This window comes from Pleurodeles waltl, chromosome 3_1, assembly GCF_031143425.1.
Source record: "Pleurodeles waltl isolate 20211129_DDA chromosome 3_1, aPleWal1.hap1.20221129, whole genome shotgun sequence".
Taxonomy (NCBI): domain Eukaryota; kingdom Metazoa; phylum Chordata; class Amphibia; order Caudata; family Salamandridae; genus Pleurodeles; species Pleurodeles waltl.
In genome coordinates this window covers 1571663299-1571687108 of record NC_090440.1, presented here as the reverse complement: position 1 = coordinate 1571687108, position 23810 = coordinate 1571663299, and positions in this window count along the sequence as shown.

Below are 23810 nucleotides of genomic sequence, written 5' to 3'. Positions count from 1 at the left end.
TTCTGACTTATGAAAACAGCTTTGGGAAAACAAATATATCACCCTTACCTTTTATAGCCCTCATTCTAAGAAAGCTGGAACTTAAAACCAATGCAATACTAGCATTATTTTAAAATTATCAGGGTGTTCTTGAATGTTTTTATTCCCAGCAAAATTTGAAACAAGCTGCTGACATGCTGTGCTCTGTGGTTTAAAGCGTAAAATGCAATTTGACAAAATCTTTATGTATTATTTTTGGATCATGCATGCCGGCAGAGACACTGAAAAGATAAGCAATCATGCACAGAGACAGCTTATGCACATGAAAACAGACCAGCACACCTACTGACACATTTTCACAAAACCAGCAAAGACAAAGGTGCCCATGCACAGAGACTAACAGACATACAGATCAACAATTATAGATAAACGTATTCAATAGAATGCATGGGTAATATGCATCTGTGTAGCACTGGATGCTGTGCAGCAGGAGGAGTAAGGTGGTACACCCCAAAGGGAAGAGGTGCACTGTCAACGTACACCAGGTGTGCACAGAGTGATGGCCACCACAGCTGGTAGAAGGTCCAGAGCTCAAGAGGAGCAGGGGGATGTGCACCACCTGAGTAGTGGGAGATGAATCTCATGGAAGTGGGTTCCCCCAAGGATATCAAATCAAAAATATAATTTGACCAGAACATCGTGGTCAAAATACCATAACTGCAAAAACATAATTCATAAACTATCAAGGAAAAAATATTGTAAGTAAGTATATGGCGTTTCACTTTTTAAAATATAGTCAACTATTGATTTTTTTAAAAAGTTGTTTTAGTGTATTGCATCATGGTTGTGGGCTCATTATTAATGTTATTGTGAAATTCAATAATTGTTAAATAATAATATGGTCATTTATTTAACGTATTGGGATACTTGGGCTATTAGGGGTTTGAGAATGTAGTGGTTTTTATCATAATATTATTTTATTTTAAATCGTTAATTTGATATTTGTATTTATTTTCTTACATGTTGTATACTTTAAAATTCTACATGAAATTTTAGGTTTGGACTATGGGGTTATTTGGGAGTTTGAGTACGTAGTGTGTTTTTTAATTATTTATTAATAAAGAACAATAAATTATTCCTTTAAATTGTCATTTTCTCACAGTAATGTGGCAATTGAGTTGTAGTGTTTGTTGGGAAATTGGAAGGCTACTGTTTAAATAAATATGTTACATTAATAATTAATTAATTTATTGAAGATTCAACTTTTTTACTTTTGACCTTTTTTCAATGTCTTAAAATATTATCAATTTATAAAAGTGTGTGTATATAATTTGAAAGCTTTTATTTTTCATACTTGTTATACATAATTATGTGTATTGATTGTTTGGTAGGCATTGTTATGCTTAAAGTGTATATTAATTATTGGCACTTGTTTACTATTTTTATTATTTTATATATTTGTAATGTCAGATTAATTGTGGAATAAGTTGATAGATATTGTTTTTTTATTAAAAACAGATACATTTTAATTAAGTCATATTTTTACCATAATCAAGATAGTGTTTGTATGTCCTGTGTTACACTTATCTGTCCCCCCAGACTATTGTTTGTAAGAAAACAATATTATATATTGAAAATACTTACAAGGACCTTTTGTCAAACCTTTTCACCCATTATTCTGTTCATTTGTCATTCACTGTGCTACCGCCAGTCAAGAGCATACAACATGGACAATGTGTCAGGCCACTTGAGCACTATCACCCCTGACTGTGAGTGATGACATCCTGAATGTGCACAATGTACATATTCTCACAATTAGGTCCCTTCAGTTCCGGGCTGCTGTGTCACTTCCTCTCTTCAAAAAAAATAAAGTGCTATTTTCTTTAACAAATCATGTTTTATGTTGTTTTCCTTTTCATGGGCTCCAGAACATCAGACAGAGTACTTCTGGGGTCACTCACTGTTTTAGTCTGTGAAAGCAACAAACAAGAGTGGAACAGCGGCCTTTGGAACACAAAAAAAAGAGTGTTTATGCTGGTAAAATCATGCCAACCAAACAGAAAGGTAGCAATAGGTTTTTATTTTACTTCAAAATGCACATTTCTTAATATAAAATGAAAAAAATCAGTATTTTGATTTTGATTTGATTGCCATTCACTTTGCTACCGCCAACTAGGAGCATACAACATGGGCAATGTTATATCAGCCCACTTGAGCAACTATCTCCCCTGACTGTGAGTGATGATATCCTGAATGTGGACATTGTACATATTCTCATAATTAGGCAGGGTAGATGTGTTACTTCCTCTCTTCAAAAAAGAAAGTGTTTTTTTCTTTCAAAAATCATGTTTTATGAGTTTTTTTTATGAGTTTTTGTTTTCCCCTTCATGGGCTCCAGAACAGCAGACAAAGTACTTCTGGGATGCTCACTGTTCTTAGTCTCTGAAAGCAACAAATAAGAGTGGAGGGTCTGTTTTAGAGCAAATAAAAAATGTGTTTTTTATGCTAATCTTAAAACCATGTCAAGCAAACTGAAAGGTAGCAGTAGCTTTTTATTTTACTCCAAAATGCCAATTTCTTATTATAAAATGAAGAAATCAGTATTTTGAAAAAAAAACACAGAACAGATTGTCACCATTCACTCCATCATGTAGAGGCTGCCTTTGTGGAGCACTATTGAAACACATCCTTCGTATGCTTTTCATTGTAGTGTTTGCCGTCCTATTCATTGCTTTCAATCAATAAAATAAAATGGAAGTCACTGTTATTCTAGCTGCTGCCCAAATAGTGCATAAGCTCTACTATTTATTCAGCATCTGGCAAAATATTACCCAATCAATGCTAGTTAGCTAGCAAACAGCTGAATATCTGCTACTTTACTATTTGACTAGCAATCATATAAGTTGTGTGGATGCAGTATTTGTTTAGCTAGCCCTGAAAAAATGGGATTCAAAACAATGGATTGCGGTGGTCATCTTGTAATAGTTCTTGAACTATAAATCTTGAAAAGTGTATGAATCATTTGAAATTAAATGCAAGAGTAAGTGCATTAATTAAACGTGTTGTAATGCATGCACCATAAATGCTTCTCTTCACCCCAAAAAATACATTGTTTTTTACTGTTCACCAGGATAACAAAACGAAAAACATCCTTTGCAATACTGTCTGGGAGGAATAGACAAAATCCATCTGCTAACTACACCTAATTATGTTACCAGGAACAGGCTGCAGGCAGCAAATAGTTAGGACAGGACATTCCAACTTTCCTAAGAGTGGCATTTTCAAAATTGTGACTTGAAATCTGACTTGAATTGGAAACAAGCACTTTAGCATTTATTAGCAGTAGTAAAGTATACAGAGTCCTAAGGTCAACAGAAATAAATTCAGTAAATACTGGAGGGATGAAAGCAAAACGTCTGGAGGGAGATCACCCTAAGGCTGACAGGTCTAACAGACACCTAGTGCAAACCTTTGAGATGAATGCTGTAATGTGATACTGACTGTATTAGGGATTCTTTGGGAGTGGGAAAGCACAGTGAGGAGCAATGAATGTTTGCAAAGTGGGGGTTAGTGATTCCATTCTAAACGGATGCAAGAGGCGCACATCCATAGTCACTCGCAGTGCAGCACTTTCCAGTGCCTATAGAGGTGTGCCACACACTCTCGCCCTTGATGGTGGCATTAAAGCACATGTGAGGGGTGATCCTGTCTGATATGGCAAGCAGAGTTAGCCCTCTCCCCTCTAACTGTATGACAGATGCTGCAAATAAGACTGAGAAGTTGGCGAGGCACGACTCCATGATTGTGAGCTACACACTATTCTGCCCTCACATGAAGGACTTAATTCGGAATTACACTGTGCTGGGTGCAAGTTAAATGATTTTACCATAAATCGGCCCCAGTACCATGCAATTACAAGTCAGAGATTACATCATGTGATCATTTTGTTCAGTCATAAAACCACGCAGTAGAATTGGGGGAAGAAGAAGAATAGGGGAGCCAATGTTGTTTTTTGGCCAGGGGAGCAAATTTGCCGACATGAAATCAAATGGAGCAGAATAGCATGATGTTATTTTGGGAAACGTCCTTAACAATGCGTCCTTAACAACGCAGACATTTCTCATGAAAACGTAACTACACATGCTGGAACAATGTATGGCTTTTTCTGTGCCTTAACCACACATGCGCTAAACTACGCATATGCATGGTTAAGGCACAGAAAAAGCCATGCGTTGTTTGGGAGAGGAAGCGGAGGACGTAGTCAGGTGAGTGCGGCTGGGCTGGGGCAGGGGTTGGGGTAGATGAAGAGATTGAGGTGGGTGGGGGGTTGGGAGCAGGCTCTTTTCTAAGGGGTGGGAGTGAGGGGTTTGGGTATAATTTTTTAGGATTTAGGATGGAGTCTGGATATTATTGTGTTTAGGGGCGGGGTGAGGGATTTGAGTATTTGTTTTTATTTAGGGCTTAGTGTAGGGGCGGGTTGTTTATTTTTAAAGGGGTGGGGAAAGTTTAAGGAAGGGTGGGAGTAGGGAGGAGAGAAGAGAGAAAAGGAGGAAAATTGGGAGAAGACACAATGAGGTAAGTGTGGTTGTGGCAGGATTGGTGGGTAGTTTGTAGCAGTGGGGTGGATTTAGGGCTTAGGGTTGGTGGGGGATGTCGAGGGACTCTAGTTTTTAGGGGCAGGGTAGGGGGTTGGGTCATATTTTCAGGGCTCAGGGCAGGTGGGGGTAGGGGTAATTTAATTTTTAGGGGCCGTGTGAAGGGGTCGGGATATTTTCTTTTTTAGGGATTAGGGTTTAGTTTACTTAGGGTGAGAAGGTTTTAGGGCTCAGGATAGGTTGGGGGTGTCAGGGTGGCTCAGTTTTTAGGGGCATTGTGGGGGATCAGGATAGATTTTTTTTAGGGCTAAGTGTGGGTGAGGGTGTTGGGATAGTTTAGTTTCATAGGACGGGGTGGGGGTTCAGGGTAGTTTTTTTTTAGGGTTCAGGGAAGGTGGGGGGTCAGGGTAGTTTAGTTTTTAGAGGTGGGGGTCAGGATAGTTTTTTTTTTAGGGTTCAGGGTTGCAGGGTTTTGGGATAGCTTAGTTTCACGGGCAGGGGTGGGTGTCGGGGTAGATTCCTTTTAGGGTTTCGGGCAGGTGGGGTGGTCTGGGTACTTTAGCTTTTATGGGGCAGGGAGCGGGGGTTAGGGTTTTTGTTTAGGGCTTAGGGCAGGTGGGGGTTCGGGGTAGTTTAGGTATTAGGGGTGGGGGTAGTTTTGTGCCCCAGGGCAGATGGGGGGTTGCATGACAGAACCACGCATGCCATTATGCATGCCGTTTCCACCCAAGCCTTTGCTATGCATGCTTTTATAACGAAATTTGTTGTGAAGGCATGTGTGGTAAAGGCATGCATGGAAATGATGTGTTTGTGGTTTCAACTTCGTTGTTAAGGCATGCATTGTTCCGACATGTGTGGTTCCATCATACAACTGTTATTTCTGCTCTGAGTGACTCATAATGAAAGCCTATGTCTACTATTACTACTATTTCATGCAGCGCAGGCTGTGTTCTTTGATCACTGTGGTGCATGACCATGATCTGACCATGATTCGGTTCCCTTGAAAGGAGATGATGATTGTATGTCTTTTGATATTCAAATGCCATATGTTTACAGTGCAGACACAATATCATGATGATACACAAAGTTGATCTATAACTCCAAATTTTCTATATGTATAATTATTAATTTTGGTTTCTCCAGGTGCATCTGGGAAGGAGAGGGATGGATTTCTGTGGTTAGCTGATTTTGCCACATGCCAATGCTTGTGTATGACTGTTGGACAAATCATGTCTTGATGTGATCAGAGAAGTACAGAGGGCATATTAACCAGTTTACCGGCCACATATGCCATGTTTTTGGTCTTTAAGAGATATCTTTTTTAGTCCAGTGGCGTATGTTGTTTCTCTCCCATTTACTTGTTGAATACCAATCCTTATTTAAATCTTTATAGTGGCATATACTGTTAAGTAAAATAAATGCATGTGCCTAATTTGAATATTCCATTAAGGTGCTGGAAGGGTCAATGGACAGAACAGCACTGACTGTCTTGCCAACTTTAAACTAAAGTATATAATTACTTGATTAGCACTTGAAGCATACATTTCTATTAACAAGGAATTCCGCCATCACTATTCAGTGACCTTTGATCTCTTATTATTCTGTCAGAAAGAGCCCATGCAATTAATGTCCTAGGAATATATTGAAGGCAATTATTCACTTTTTCTGTATGCAATGGTAAATGAAGTATAACCAAAAGACCTTTAGCTAAAAATGAACTGTAGGAAATACTGTACTGCCTGTATGATCTTAGGTATTACAAGTACAAGATATGACATTCAGCTAGGTTCATATTTGGGGCCATACCTAAATATGCAGAGATTAATTAATGCCCACATTTTCTGATTTAAAAATCAAAACAACATTAGGAAAATAAACATATTACACTTGCCTTTAATAACAAATATTTTATTAAAGCTGTAACTTAAATCCAATGTAATTTTTGGGGCGTTTTAAAGTTATCAGGGTGTTTTTGAATGTTTCTACTCTTAGCAAAACATGAAACAAGCTGCTGAAATGCTATGCTCAGTGATATACAGTGCAAAATGCAATTTGACAAAACCTATTTATTTTTGGATTGTGCATACAGGCAGACACACGTATAATATAAGCAATCATGCACAGAGAGAACATAACCACATGCATACAGACCTGCACACCTACTAGCACATTTTCACAAAAGTCAGCAAAGATAAAGGTGCTCATGCACAGAGACTAGCAGACATACAGATCAACAATTATAGATAACCATGTTCAAGAGAATGCATGGGTAATATGCATCTGTGTAGGAATAAGGTGGTATAGCCCAAAGAGGAGGGGTGCACTGTCATCTCAAATAAAATCAGAGTTTATAAAGCACAAATACTCACCCGTAAGAGCCTCAAGGTGCAAAGAGGGTTTGTCCTCTGAGCTTCAGCTGAAGAGCCAGGTTTTAAGGTTCTCCTGTCTGGGGTGTAGTGGCAGGGTGTTCCAGCTCTTTGCTGCAAGGTAGGTGAAGGATGTTCCCCCAGCCAAGGTCTTCTGTATGCGGGGTACGACGGCTATGCTTGTTAACTGGATGTCTGAGAAGAAGGCCAACATACACCAGGTGTCACCAGGTGTCAAAGTAGAATGCATAGAGTGATGACCTCCACAGAGGGTAGAGGGGCCTGTGCTCAAAAGGAGCAGGAGGTCATATGCACCACCTGAGTACTGGGAGATGAATTTCATGCAAGGGGGTTCCCCCTAGATATCAAATAAAAAATATAATTGGACTAGAACATCATGATCAAAATATCATGACTACAAAAACATGATTCATAAACTATCAAAGGTAAGTATATGGCTTTTTTACTTTTGAAAATATAGTTAACTATTATCTTTTTTTAAAGTTGTTTTAGTGTATTGCATCATGTTTTTAGGTTCATCATTATGGTTATTGTGAAATGTATTTTTCATTATTGATAAATAATATTATAGCCATTTAATTTATTGTATTGGGATACTGAGGCTATTAGAGGATTGGGAGGGTAGTGGCTTTGTTTTTAGTAATTATATTGTTTTATTTTAAATCAATATTTTAATATTGGTATTTGTTTTTTACATGTTTATTGGTTGTTAAAGTTCTTTACCATTGGGTAATTGGGACTTTAAATAGGTAGTGTGTTTATTTAAATTATGTATTAATAAAGGCTGATAAATTATTAATTTCAATTGTCATTTCCTTAACGTGATGTTTCAAGTTAAATTCAATTATTTTATACATTTCAATTTTTTGTTGTAGAGTTTCTTTGTGAGATTGGGAGGCTACTGTTTAAATAAATATATTTAATTGATAACTAATTTACTAGAGATTCAACTTTTTCTTTTTGATTTTTCCTCAATATGTTAAAATATTTTCTATTTATGAAAATGTGTGTATGCATTTTGAAAGTTTTTATTTTTCGAACTTATTATACATAATTTTGTGTATTGATTGTTTGGTAGGCACTGTTATGCTTAAAGTGTATGTCGATTATTGGCACTTATTTACTATTTTCAAATTTGAATGTTCTCTTTTTTTATTATCACTTTGTATATTTTGTATGTTGAATTTAGTGGGGAATAAGAGGATAGAAGTGTTATTTTTATCATAATAAATATTTTTGTTTGTATGTTCTGTGTTGCACTTATCTGTCCCACCAGACTATTGTTTTTATTAAAACAATAATATAAAACATGTTTACATGACTTTTTATAAATCATCTTCTCTCATTAGTCTGTCCAATTGTCATTCACTTTGCTACTGCAAACCAGGAGCATACAACAAGGGCAATGTGTCAGCCAACTTCAGCAACTGTCTCCCATGACTGTGAGTGATGTTATCCTGAATGTGCACACTGTGCACATTCTCATTAACAGGCCCCTTCAGTGCAGGGCTGCTGTGTCACTTACATAATTAACTAACTTAATGAGTTATATTAAAAAAACCTTTACTCTGTGAAAGCAACAAACAAGAGTGAAGGAGTTGCTTTGGAACACACAAAAAAGTGTCTAATCTTAAAATCATGTCAACCAAACTGAAAGCTAGCAATAGCTTTTTAATTTACTTCAAAATACCAATTTCTTATTATAAAATGATAAATTCAGTATTGTGAAAAAAAAACACCCCACAGAATGGATTGGCACCTATCTCTCCAGTATGCAGAGGCTGCCTTTGTGAAAAACTATTGAAACACATCCTTGTTATGCATTTCAAGGCAGCTTTGGCCAACCTATTTATTGCTCTCAATGAATAACATAAAATGGAAGACCATATTTTTCTGGCCTCTGGCCAAATAGTGCATAATCGCTACTATTTATGCAGCTTCTGGCAAAATATTAAATAGTCTATGCTGGTTAGCTAGCAGCCAGCTGAATATCTGCTTTTTTACTCTCTTTTTTTGTTTGAAAAAGAAAAGGTTATTAAAAGTTAATACAATAATCTGAATATATAGAGTGCAACTGATAGTTTAAGTGAATACCATATTAACAGCTCAGTTACAATAGAAAATTCTCTCTGAGGAAAAACAGCTTGTGTATTGATGGAAAACATGACAAACATACATCCATTAAATATACACATGAAATTAGAAAGAAAATATAACAAATACAACTGTACCAAAAGACAATTCATGGGAGTTTAGAGACGTCTTCAATTCTAGGAAAGTGAGTACGTGAATTGTAAGCCAAAGAGTTTAAGTAATTTGTAATGGGTATCCATAGCATATCTCTTTTAATGGCAAGGGATATTGGGGAAACATAAACTCTATCAAGACTATGATTATAACATGCACCATGCCACCAAGCTTTAATAGATAACTTTGAAGAATCCTTCGAAGCTTTAGTAGTTTGTTGAAATGCAACAGTTACTAATGATTTCACAATTAAAATATTTTTCTTTTAATGTTGAGACCATTCTTCCACAAGACTTCCTAAAATATATTTGAAAAGCTTAACGTTATCAGAGTAGTAAATATAACATTTATCTGATTTCATACTCTTACCCAAAACTGAAATGTGAAAGGACAATCAAACAACATATGTTTAAGGTCTGAAACTGGCATTGTACAGGACAAAAAGATGAAGAAAAATTAGGATTCATTCTCTGCAAAGAAATCTGTGTCATTAATAATCTATTATACACAAAGAACAAAGTTTTGACTGCATTAGCTGCACTGTAGGATTTCTGAATTTTAATCCAAATTGTATTCCATAAAGAAGTAGAAAAAGAAGATTCTAAATCTTTCTTCCACTGCAGTTCTATTTTAGATTTAGGTCTTTTCTCAGGAAAAAGTGATAAATGCGAGAAGCTGACTGGGCTTCTAGCAGAAGATTTTTAATTTGAGAAGGGTGAACATTGACAATTTTGGGGATAGAAGTTTTTGATAAGATCCATTTACAGTATTTATTAAAATACCATATTTTTTGGCAAAATAAGACTGAAAAGATGAAAAAAATGTGCTTGTTCGAAAGAAAGAGGAAATCCATCTTCAAACAGTACGTGCATCCATCTTAAACCTCTTATATGCCATGATCTCCAAAAAATTGTGCTATTGTTCAACTTAATATAGTTGTTATACCAAATTGATGAATTGAGAAACTGATCCTTACTATTACTATGTGTAATATAAATGGGTTGTAAGATTCTACAAGAATTCTTCAAAGTAGGAAATGAAGTAGAAGCTGGTTTGTGCATAAAAGATAAAACTTCAGGAAATGAGAAGGGAGCAAAAAAATAATCTTTCAACCTCAACCCATGATGGTGGAACCATAGAATCATTCTCATTTAACAAAAAAGAAACATGTTTACGGGAAAATGTGGTATGGTAAGAATGAAAGTCTGGAAAATTAACCCCTCCGAGAGACTTGGGTCTCATCAATTTCTTAAGAGGCATTCGGGGTTTCTTATTAGTCAAGAAACATTTAGATAAAATGGTATTTATCGTCTTTAAATAATGACACAGGATATTAATTGGGATATTTGATAAGTAAACCTAAGCAAACAATTACATTTTGAAAAGTAAGAGAAGAATTAGATGAACACCAAATGTGACGCCACTTCAGGAAAATGTTAGCTAATATTTAAAAGAGTCACATTGCAAATAGGAAGAATATATGTTGAAAAACTTCAAAAACTGCTCAACCCATGTAGAAATACCCCAGACAGTGATAAAATATAGAATAAAACCATCTAAAAATATGAGGAGAAAAAGAGGGTATACAACAAAATGGCAGCACCAGTTGAAATCTCAAACGACTTCCATAATTTAATGAGAACATATAATTAAAGTCTTGCCTATCACTTTCCAAGGGGAGGTCACTTTGGTCCTTGACCATTACCCCAACGTTTCCTTGTTCTTTCTTAAAAGAAAATTGCTGCCAAAAACAGCCTGGCCTCCTTTTCTTCTGCCTCCATCACAGAGCTCTCAGAAAGAAGGCCATTTTCTTTCGGCACCAGGCAACATCACCGCTATTTTACTCTTTCACCAGCAATCATATAAGTAGTGTGAAGGAGGTCTTTCTTAAGCTGGCTCTGAAAGAAAGGGACAAAAGCAATGGATTGTGATGGTCATCTTGTAATAGTTCTTGAACTATGAATCTTGAAAAGTTTATGAAGCATTTGAAATTAAGTGCATGTGGTGGGTTAGTTGGGAGGTCCTTAATTTGCTCTCTTTTTGGCTAATGATCAAAACAACATGAACATATTAAAATAAACCTCCGGACGACTCTTAAGATATGATGGTAAGATGGATTCACTTTTATTTCTATTTATTAGGGTTCTTCTTTTAATGTTTCTCTTAAAAGTTTGTTATTAACTCTTTTTCTGTCCTTTGTAACTTTTCTCCTGGTCTATTTTCCTTTTCTCCTTCTAGTTTTTTTCACCTCCGATGATCTTGTCTTTTAATTGTCACTTGTTTCACTTTTTGTAGGTATAGCTCGGGGTCCCGGTGTGACCGCTCCAGAGGATGGGGAAAAACAATGGACAGAAGGATAAGAAGTGGTTTATGTGTCTGATTCTCTTTATATCCTGTCAAAGGGAGGGGATAAGTGAGGGTTGGTGCCTATCGGTGAACACACTGTTATTCCCTTTTTGTTTCTACGTAGTGCTTTTGAGAGTGTACTGGTGAGAAGTGCATTAGAAGAGAGTAAAAAAAAAAAATATCTCAGGTGTGCTTTTATGTGGACGAGTCAGGCTTGTTACGATAGTTCCTTATTACGTATTGGAACTTATGATGGGTGTTTCCCTTCCCCACCCTCGCTTTTCTCCCCACCTCCCTCTTTCCAAGTCCTTCTTAGGAAGTTTGTGGCTGAATCCAGTATGCAGGCACATACCTGCGTTAGCCACGTACCTCCTGGGATGTGGTGGCTTTTTGCGTCCAGAACTGGGATATTGCCACTTCTTAAGGCTCTCTCATCCCCGTGGGTCTCTCCTTCCTCCATCGCTGCATGGATTCCCTCTGGGACTTCAGGTGTTTTGTTCTTTGGTCCTCAGTCTTCTTTTGCGCCCCCTCCTCCCACGGATTCTTCCTCATCGTTTGCCGCACCACACGTCACCTCTTCTTCTTGGTGGACGTGCTTACTGAAGCACAGAGCACTCCACAGAGTGCCCCCGGGGCACTTTCCTGTCGGCCCAACCACCAGCTTGAAGGTGTAGAAGCCGGCAACCCCATTACAGTGCAATCATATGTGCAATAATTAAACAAATGTATTAATACATGTTACAAATGTTTCTCTTCACTCAAAACAAAAACATTGCTTTTTTTAATGTTCATCAGGATAATTTGAATAATTGTTTAGGGTGGGAATCATTTTAAGCTTCTTATAGGAGGCCTCATGCTTGTTTAAGGCTCTATTTTAAGGGGGCACTGTGCTTGCTTGGTATTTCAAACTTGGCAACACAGCAACCGCTGGCAAGCAGCTGCATGCAAAAGCCTAAAACAAGTGTCATTTGGTCACATAGGGAGAAGCATTTAAATAAGGTATTTGGGGCCAGATGTAGCAAAGGTTTTTACCCATTCTGTGTCTATGGGAAAAAGTGTTTGTACATATGGCCCTTGGTGCTAGAGACACAATGCCTAAGGGCACTTTCTGGAGGTAAATTGGATGGAGACACAGTAATTGGGCTTTTAGGGAACAGGAAAGGTAAAATGAAAGGGCAGGTAGGCAAAGCTTTTGGGTAATTTGCACATTATATTTCCAGTCTTCAAGAAAGTTAATAAAAGTGACTCAACATGCAAATGTTCAATATTACTTCTGGACACATCGGCCAAGCTAATTGGCAGAGTTATTTTAGAGCGGTTCGTACACTGGGAGAAAAATATTCTATCTTAACAAAAGCCAGTATAGTTTCAGAAGGGGTTTGAGAACAGTTGAACAAGCCACACATTTTCACACTTTTTAACCAGCTGAGTGGGTTAAGAGGATTAGGGGTATCATGTCACCAGTGGCCTCTTCCGCCACACATTCATATTGGTCACCTGCCCAATGTATCCTGGGAATTATAGCTTAATTTGAAATAGCAGTTTTTTAATTGACCTGAGTCCTGGTTATACTCTGCCTTCATTTCTGTTATTGATACCTTTGCCTCAGCAAAGGAAATCTGAAAGCAAAAATGAATAAATAAAGATCAGAGTGACAGGCTTCTAGGCTATACCTGACTAAAGTCATTGCAGAGGGCACCTGCAAACAGAAGTAGTTGAACATGGTGGAGGAAAATAATGACCAATATGAAGATAAAGATCACTTGGTGGGCCACTAGGAGTGATAGGATGACCAGAGTCATGAGCACCAAAAAGAGAAGGAATAGATGGACCTAATCGACACGTAGAAAGTTGACAAATGTCAGCGCAGACTAGGAACAACTAGAGAGGGAGGAACAGGACCAAGGGAAAGAGCACTAGGGGTATCAAAACCAAGGTGGGAAGACTCATGAGGACCAGTATGAGGTGGAATGGAGATCAGGACCCAGAGGACCAGTACCAGATGGAACAGAAGGACTTGGGTGGAGAACCAGGTGATCCTGGACCAGGAAGGTTAGATGAGCAAGGAAGGTTTGAAAGCATCAACCATGACCAGGGGGAAGAGGAGGATTAGGGTCTGCAGTAGCTGATGCAGATCAACAGACTTGAAAGGACAAATGTCAGGAAAACGAAGGAAAGCAGTACTAGGTACAGGAGGACCAGAACAAGAAAGATTAGATCAAGGAGGACTAGAGGACCAGAACCAGAAGGACTAGTGCTGGAATGATAACAACTTGGAAATAACATGGCACACAGGTGCACAACGTTCTACATAAGAAGTACCCAGTGGATTACAAATGACTAAGAAGTCTAGGCCCAACAAGACCAGGATTAGAAGGCCCATCAAGATCAGACTCACAATGACTCTAAATGAGGATGACAAGGTATATATAAACCAGGATTACATCCACTATGGAAATTAGGAGTACCATGCCCAGGGGAACAAGGAGAAGAGCGATCAGACCAAGGAAGGCCACTTTTAGGAGGACAATGGCAGAGAGGACGATGGCCAGATAGCCAAGGACAAGAAAGAACGAAAAACCATGGTACCAGGAGAGCTAGTATGATGAGAATGAGCTGCAGAAAGACTAGCAGAACTAGAGGGACTAGGGGTACTAAGACCAGTGGAATTAGCATCAAAACATCAGATCCAGGAGTACCAGAAAAGGGAGTAGCAGAATTGAGAAGGTTGTGACTACATAGACTAGGGAAACCAGCAACAGAATAATTACGAAAATGAAATCCAGAGCAACTATGTACTAAGTAATCCAAGGAAGCAGGGGAATAGACCTGGGAGGTCTAGAGAACCAAAATGAGGGTGAGGAGGATATAATGCATGATTAGCAGGAGCCTTTTGAACAGAATGTCTGGTATCCTAAGGACAAGGGACTAGAGTAAATCAATCAATCAATCAGTAGATGTGTATATTGCAGCTGATCACCCAAGGGGTATCCAGGTGCTGGAGGGATCAGTCAAATTGCAAGGTCTTCAGAATTCCAGTAGAGATGAGGAGGTCCGTAGCTGCAGGGGCATGTTGTTCAGAATCTTGCCCGCCAAACATGAGAACGAGTATCCTCTACTTCTGCTACAGTGAATATGAGGTGTGTAGGTAATGAAAAGGGATGAGGAGCATAGATATATTGAGGAGTGGTGGAAGCTGAGATGGGTCCCTGGTTGTGTAAAGCCTTGTGTGCATGGGTCAGCAACTTGAATTGATATCTTCTTTGTATGTGGAGCCAGTGGAGTCTTCTGAGGAGGGGGTGATGGGTATTTGCCGGGGGAGGTCAAGGATGAGTCTGGCGGCAGGGTTCTGTATGGTCTGATGTGTCTGTAGGAGGTTAGTGGCGATCGCTGCATAGAGAGCATTACCATAGTTCAGTTGGCTAGTGATGAGGACCTGTGTGACAGTTCATCCAGTGTCCTGGGGTAGCCACTGGAAGATTCTTTGTAACATACTTAGGGTGAAGAAACATGCAGTGAAAACTGTATTGATCTTGGATCTTATGGTTAGCTCGCTGTCCAGGATGATTTAGAAGTTTCTGGCTTCCATGGGCCACCATGAGCCATTCCAAGCAGAGGCATTGTTTCCAAAGATGAGTACTTCCATTTTGTGTTAAGCTTTAGACATTTTTCTTTCATCTATGTTGCAACGCTCGTCATGCATCTGAAAAAGTTGCTTCTGGTGGTGGTGGGGACTATGGAGAGGGAGAGGATGAGTTGGGTTTCGTCTGCATAGGAAATATGTTGAGTCCATGGGATCTAACAATGTCAGCCATTGATTTCATGTACATGTAGAAGATGGGGCTGGGGAGTGATCCTTACGGGACCCTGTAGATGATGTCTTTGGGATTGGCGATGAAAGGGTGCAGGCGAACCTTTTGAGTTCTCTTGGTGAGGAAAGACATGATTCTTTTGAGTGCCTCTCCTTGAATTCTGATGTGGTGTAGACTTGTGATCGGTATGTGGTGATATACTGTGTCAAGGGCCACCAAGAGGTCAAGGAGGTTGAGCATCTCTCCTCAGTTGATGAGGGGCCATCTTTCACGGCTATAAGGGCAGCCTCAGTGCTGTGGTTGCTACGGAATCCAGACTGAGAGGTATCAAGGAGGTGGTTCTGTTCTAGGTATCTCGTGAGCTGTTTTTGATGGCTTTCTCCAGGACCTTGGCCAAGAAGGGGAGCAGATAGATGGGAGAGTACTTTTTGAGTTTACTGGAGTTGGCTGATGGCTTCTTGAATACAGGTTTGATCACAACGTGTTTCTATTGTTTAGGGAAAGTGGCTGTGGTAACAGAGGTTTTGAACAGAGTGGTGAGTTTTGGACTGATCCTGTGGTTTCCAAGATTGAAGATGTGATATGGGCAAGGGTCCCTTTGAGATCCTAAATGGACAGTGCTCATGGTGGTGGCAGTGTTCAGGGGGATGAGCAGTTTCCATATGGTCAGCAGGTGGTTGGAGCAGGAGGTGGGGGGGGGGACTGCTTGCGTGCACTGAGGATCAAAGTTTCTATAGATGGTGTTGATCTTATCATGGAAAAAATTGTCAGGGATGTAGCAGAGTTCTTGAGAGGGGGTTATGCTGCTTTCTGTGGCGGTGGGGTTGGAGAACTCCATGAAAATCTGGAAAATTCTCTGCTGTGGTTGAAGCTGGCATAGATTTAATTGTATCGGACGCTCTTCTTCTTCTCTCTCATCATTTTCTGTTATTGGCTGAGGGAGGATTTGTAGGAGGTTCTGTTGAAGGTGTTTTTTCTTTTGTGTCATCTTCTCTCCAGTTGTTCGCATCTGAGTTTTGCAGTTCTCAGGTCTTTGATTTACCATTTTGCTTGCTTGGTGTATCTATTGTGGATGTTGGTCTTGATGGGGGTGATGCAGTAGGTGTTGTTAGTTATCGAAGTGTTGAAGTTCCTGGCACTTTAGTCAAGGTTTATGTGAGTTGAGGATGTCAGTCCAGTAGGTCTGTATGACTTTGCTCTAGCTGTTTTGGGGGGCGTTGGATGGAGTGGTGGTGGAGGTGTGCGAGTTGAAGATGGTGTAGTGGACTATGGAATGTTCTGTGCAGAGCTCAGTGACAAGGCTGCATTTGACTCACTTGCTGGAGGTGAAGATTGGGTCCAGTGTATGTCCTGTGCAGTGAGTGAGTTTATTGACCAGTTGGGTGAGGCCAATGTTGTTCATGATTTCGAGGAGGTTGGTGGTTTTGTGGGTCATCAAGGAGGAAGTTTAGATCGGTGAGGAAGGTGTAGTTGTTTGAGTCTAGGACAAGGGGGTAATGAAGTTGGTGAAGACGTCATCACCCCTCTCACCCTCCAAGAAGCAAGAAGCACCAGGAGGACTATGGCCAAGGAGCTAGGACTAAGAAGGGCAAGAGGACCAGATGCAGGTGAATTAGATTTAGTTTATTGATCAGGACCAAAAGGATTAGTTCCAGTGGACAAAAAATCACACAGAGAACAAACAAGAACTAGAGAACCAGGGCGAGGAGGACCAGGAGGATCACACAAGGGACCCAAGCAACTAGAGAAAGTAAGATAAGATCTAGGATGACACAAGGGAGACTAGAACTAAAGGGACCTGGGAGATTGGGGTAAAGAGGACCAAGAAATACCATTCAAGTAACAGGAAGAGTAGTGCGAAGAGGAAAGGAGAATCATGACAACGGAAATCAGACAGGACTAGGATGACTACCATTAGGAGGACCTGGCCAAACGGCTAGGAACAGGATGGCCAGGACAATGTGGAACATGATGGCCAGGCCAAGGTGGGCCAGAACAAGGAGGACCAAAAACAATTACTGCAGAACCATGAGAATGAGAAGGCGGACCAAGTTTGGAGGATCATGCCTAGTTTAAGGAGGAATATGACGATCAGAAGAATGAGGATTTCAGCCAGTAGGACCAGGGGACCAGAATAAACAAGAAAGATAAGTGGAACCAGGACCAGGGATAGCAGGAGGACCATAGCCAAGTAGACTATGACCACAGCAAGAAGGACTAGTAGAATCATGACCAACAGAAATAAAGAACTGGGATGCAAGTACCAGGGGGACCAGAACTGCACAATCAGGGCCCAGAATACCAATGAGGCAGAAAGATCATGCTCTGAGCTGGCAGGACTAGATGAGAAAGATTAGTGAGGATCAGCCAGCTGGAGCCCGGAAGACCAAGGGGATTGAAACTTTATAGTCTGGAAGATCAGAGCATAAATTACCAGGAACCAAGAGAATCAGGACCAAGATGAGTCATGGTCAGTGTGCACGGTACCAGAAGGACCAGGACGATAAGGAGTAGGGCCAGGAGCACCAGGAAGATCTAAAATAAGTAATACATAAATAGGAGGGCTATGCTAAGGAGGGGCAGGACATGAAAGACCAGTTAGACCAAGGGAACCTGCAGGACCAGAATCTGGGGTACCACAAATTAGATGAACAGGGTGAGGAAGATCAAAAGGAACAGGACAAGAAGAGCAGGTTCAACATGATGAAGAAGGAAGTTGAGAAAGGGGGATCTAGAAAGGCATGGATGCCAGGGGGACCAGGATTGCTTAAGACCCAAAATGGGAACTGGAGCAAGAGGACCAAGCCAAATGTACACAAGATAAGTAGAGGAGAACAAGGAATGTGATGACAAGGATTAGGAAGACCAGAACTAGGCAGACCACAGCTGCAGTGAGTAAGACAAGAATAGAACATAGAGGACCAGGAGCAGAGGCCAAAGAAATCCATGACAAAAAGATAAGAGCTAAGAGGGCCATATTAAGAAGGAGTAGTGAGACCATAACCAAGACAGCTAGAAAGCCAATGCAAGGTGGCCCAGGCATATCAACAAAGGTTCTGCCAGCCTAATCAGTCTGATTTTGTTACTTATCTTTATGTTTATGGATGTTCAGTACTGTTTTATTTTCTGTGGTGTGACTTTTAAACATATTGATATAAAATGTTGGCATGTGCACTTAATTTTACTCTAAAGTCCATCACTGCATTGCAGTGCGGAGAGACTTATTAGGTCTATCCTACTACCTGGCTGACATTTTTGCTACTATTTTGGGGAGGTTAGGGGTCCAGGCGCTCTAATCTTTGCAAAGAGATGCCTACTTAGGACCAATGAGGGCACTGATGTGTGGCTGATGAGCACACTGGCCGCGCGCAGCAGGGCACGGTGCTGGTGTGCCAAAGGCAGGTTTGTCTACAACTGTCCATTTCTAAACATCACAAGGTGCCAGGAACCCTACTTCTTTGGCTAGAAAAGCCACTACCAAGATGAAACTGTTACATTTCCGCAGAACTCCCCTACCTTAATTCCAAATCTGGTATTTTGGCCCTCAGTCCTTGTTCTTTGGTCACTTCCCCCTCAATCTTGGAGGACCTGCATCCTATTTAAGTTGAAGGTTTTAGACTCCTCTAGCTCTCTATTGCCATGTGCTGAAGCAGTGATTAGTTCCCCTCTTTTAGTGGTTTTCCCACCTACCAACATTAAGGGCTGATGCCCCACGAAGTGTCCTTGGCCTGAACTGCCAAACTCAATCACCAGCTCCGCACCCTTGGCCGTTTCTCATACTCTTAAAGGCCTGTCCTGCAAGATCAGGTCTTTGTCAAAACATTTGTATAAACTATGGGACCACCTAACTTCCCTTTCACCAGACTTGTGATTTCTCACAGAGACTTAGTTGAATTCAGCTGCTTTACCTTGTGTTCCTTTAGTACTCCCAGAGAAGTATCAAGTACTCAAGCTGGTCAGTGAGTCCAGATAAAGAAGGAAGTGTCGCTGTTGCCTTTCAATACACTGTTAAAATAGAAGCTATATAGACTTTGCTAGCTGAGTGGGCAGAACTGTGTGTTTTTAGAACTATACTCTTGGCCTCAGGTTTTTGAATGGGTGCTTTGGCTTACTGTCAACCAGGATGAAAGAAAGATTTTAGAAATTTGATAGAAGAGCTCATTGGACCTCACATACTGGCATCTAACAACTTTCTACTTCTGATGGATTTTATCTTCCATGGTAAAAATGTCCACAAAGTGAGGTGACCCACCTTTTGGCCAACATGAATATGCTAGGTCTCAAACAGATTGTGGTGGAGCCCACTCATTCAACAGGTTCCACCTTAGATTTGATTTTCACTATCTCCCCTGAACTTAGGTGTGAACTCCCATTGCGTCTTCTTTGGTTGTGTTACTACCTAATCAATTTTCATATTCCCAACATGAATGAGTTTTAAATATCTAAAAGAGTGACTAGGCAGGCTACTAGACAATGGGAAACTTATCTCTCTGGATTTCTTTGCTAAAGCATATATTCCTTTTGAGACTCCTTGTAGCCCTAACTTGATTGTTGCTCTGGCTAATTATAATAGTTTTGTCTCCCAGGCACTACATCAAATCGCCCCTCTTAAGCAGGCACCTGCCACCTCTAGTAGAAGCAATGACTCTTGGCTTTAGGCCTATTTAAAACTGGAGAAATCCAAGCGCAAAAGGCTAGAAAGGTGTTTGCGATGGTCCAACAATGGTCCAACTCTAATTCAGACAAAAATAACTTAAATTGATGCTCAAAAGTTACCATAACTACATTAAAATAGCCTGGAGAAATTTCACACTTAATAAAATTGAGAAAACAGGCAACTCCACAAAAGTACTTTTCAAAACTCTCAATGATATTATCAAACCTCACACCTGTGTTGGTACCATCCTCTCATCACAACAATGATGTGACTCTTTAGCCAATGCTTTTGAGATGAAAATCAATATAATTTATGCAAACTTTCCTGCAAACAGAAGACATTCAGATGATCCTCCTGACTTTAGTTTGCATTCTCGTAAGGATACATTTCATCTGAATAAATTTGATCATTGCACCTTGGAGCAGATTCAGAGATGGTTAGAATCAGCCAAATTGGGCTCCCCATTGGACTTGTGCCCCACCCCATCATTATGGCGAGTCTCTCCAGCTCTATTGCCTCATCCATCATGTCCCTCTTTAACCTCTCCATTGACTTAGCCTCAGTTCCCATGGCCTGGAAAGCTGCTGAATTATTTTCTATTTTAAAGAAATCTAATGCTGATAAAGGGAAATCCCTCAGGCTACTGTCCCATCTTGCTGCTCCCTCTATTAAGCAAAATGTTAGTGAACATTATAAACAAACAGTGTTCTGCATTCCAAGAAGAGCACAGGCTCCTGAATCCTTCTCAATTGGCATTCAGAGAACAGAGACAGCATTAGTCACAATCACAGACTTGTAGGAGACTGGCCTGTTTTGTAGTGGGTACCTTGGGTACTTACACCTTATACCAGGTCCAGTTGTCCCTTATTAGTGAAATGTAGTAGTGTTCTAGCAGCTTAGGCTGATAGAGGTAGCTTTGGCAGAGCAGCTTAGGCTGAACCTGGAGACATGCAAAGCTCCTGCAATACCACTATAGTTACACAGTACGTATACACAAACAAAGACAATACTCAGTGTTACTAAAAATAAGGTCGTTTATTTTAGTGACACAAGGCCACTGGAGGTAAGTATTATACACAATATATACACTAGACACACCAAAATAAGGTAAGTAATTAGACAAAGGATAGTGCAAACAATAGGAAATGCTGTAGAATGCAATAGGAGAAAATAGGTCTGGGGCAACACAAACCATATACTAAGAAAGTGGAATGCGAATCACAAATTCTCCCCTAGACAGGTGTAGTATATAGAGAATCACTGGGAGAGTAAGACTACCACAAAGGTGAGTAAAATACCCCACCCCAGAGCCCAGGAAAGTAGGAGCAAAGTAATGCAAGTTTCCTTAGGACACACTACAAGTCGTGATTAGAGTTATTGCAAGAACCAAGCAAAACTGCCAACAACAAATGGTGGATTCCTGGACCTGAAGACCTCCAAAGACAGGAAACCAAGTCCAGAAGTCATAGAAAGATCCAGTAAGGACAGGGGCCCCTGCCAACCTAGAAGAGGGTACAAAAGGAAAGTCTCCGGTTGGAAGAATACTGCAGGAATGCACCAAGGGAAGATGGCTGCAGGTTCCTGCATGATGCAATGGATGTCCCACGTAGAGATGTTGGATGCAGGTGAGTTTCGGCACTGGATTCACCCAACAAGCCTTGGTTCAAGCAATGTCGCGGATTGCATCAAAGTGGTGCTGCCTGGACTCAGGAAGGACCTGAGGGCCTCAACTCAGACTAAGGAGGCAGAGGGTGCTCCCAACACTGGAGGGAACCCACAGATGACCAGGGAGAACCCACAGAGGTCCCAGGACACTGCGACAAAGAAGGTGCAAATTGCAGTTGTTGCAGCACTACAAGAGAAGGTCCCACGCCGCTGGAGAACGAGTCAGTGAGTTGAGCATCGCAGGATAGAGTGCTGGGGACCTGGGCCAGGGTGTGCATGAAGGATTCTTGCAAATAATGCACAGAGGCCTCAGGAGGTGAAGATGACTAGGTGCACAGGGGTACAGTCGCAAACAGGGAAGGCAAGCTCTTACCTCCTCCAAATTTGGACACTAGGACCTTAGGACAATCTGTGTCGAAGGGGTCCACCACCTGTGTTCCAAGGAGCACGCTCATCGCCAGGAGAGGAGTCCAAGAGAACCGGTTGTCATCTTAGAAGGTACCTGCTGGAGCAGAGAAGTGACTCCGTCACTCCACAGGAGATTTCTTCAGTCCTTCAGGTGCAGGGTGAAGACAGGGAGTCACCAGACCGTGCACACCCTGGAAACTGTTGCAGTTGCTGGCTGGAGCTGAAGTTGCAGAGGAAAAGTAGCCCTTCTGGATGCTTTGTTGCTGTTACCGCTGTTCCTGGAGCAGTCTGCAGTCAAGCCGCGGGGGGAGGATGAAGAAGTACTGTAGTTGCAGAGGATTTCTGCTTGAAACTTGCAACCAGAATCTGGAGAGAAACCCACAGGAGTGTGTAGGAAAGTACCATCTTGCCTGGCATGTTACCCCCATTTTTCACATGTATGTAAGTTTGTTTTTGCCTTTCTCACTGGGATCCTGCTAGCCAGGACCCCAGTGCTCATAGTTTGTGGCCTGAATGTGTGTATCTGTGTAGTGACTAACTGTGTCACTGAGGCTCTGCTAACCAGAACCTCAGTGCTTATGCTTTCTCTGCCTTTAAAATTGTCACTATAGGATAGTGACCATTTTCACCACTTCTAATTGGCACACTGGAACACCCTTATAATTCCCTTAACATATGGTACCTAGGTACCCAGGGTATTGGGGTTCCAAGAGATCCCTATGGGCTGCAGCATTTCTGTTGCCACCCATAGGGAGCTCAGACAAATCTTACACAGGACTGCCACTGCAGCCTGAGTGAAATAACCCACATGTTATTTCACAGCCATTTTACACTGCACTTAAGTAACTTATAAGTCACCTATATGTTTAACCCTCACTTAGTGAAGGTTTGGTGCAAAGTTACTGAGTGTGAGGGCGCCCTGGCACTAGCCATGGTGCCCCCACATAGTTCAGGGCAGTTTCCCCAGACTTTGTGAGTGCGGGGACACCGTTACACACGTGCACTACATATAGGTCAATACCTATATGTAGCTTCACAATGGTAACTCCAAATATATGGCCAGTGATATGTCTAAGATCATGAAATTGTCCCCCCATGCCAAATCTGGTATTGGGGTGCCAATCCCATGCATCCCCAGGGCTCCACTATGGACCCCGGGTACTGCCAAACCAGCTCTCTGTGGGTTTTCTCTGCAGCTACCGCTACTCCTAACCCACAGACAGGGTTCGGCCCTCCTGGGGTCTGGGCAGCCCAGTCCCAGGAAGGCAGAACAAAGAATTTCCTCTGAGAGAGGGTGTTATACCCGCTCCCTTTGGTAATAGGTGTTAAGGGCTGTGGAGGAGTAGCCTCCTCCAGCCTTTGGAAATGCTTTGAAGGGCACAGATGCTGCCCTCCTTGCATAAGCCAGTCTACGCCGGTTCAGGGAACCCCCAGTCCCTGCTCTGGCATGAAACTTGATAAAGGAAAGGGGAGTGACCACACCCCTGTCAACCACCACCCCAGGAGTGGTGCCCAGAGCTCCTCCATTCTGTGTCCCAGAGCTCTACCATCTTGAATACAGAGGTGTAAGGGCACAGTGGAGGCCTCTGAGTGGCCAGTGCCAGCAGGTGATGTCAGAGACCCCTCCTGATAGGTGCTTATCTGACTAGGTGGCCAGTCCTCCTCTGAGGGCTAGTTAGGGTCTCTCCAGTGGGCTTTTCCTCAGATAACGACG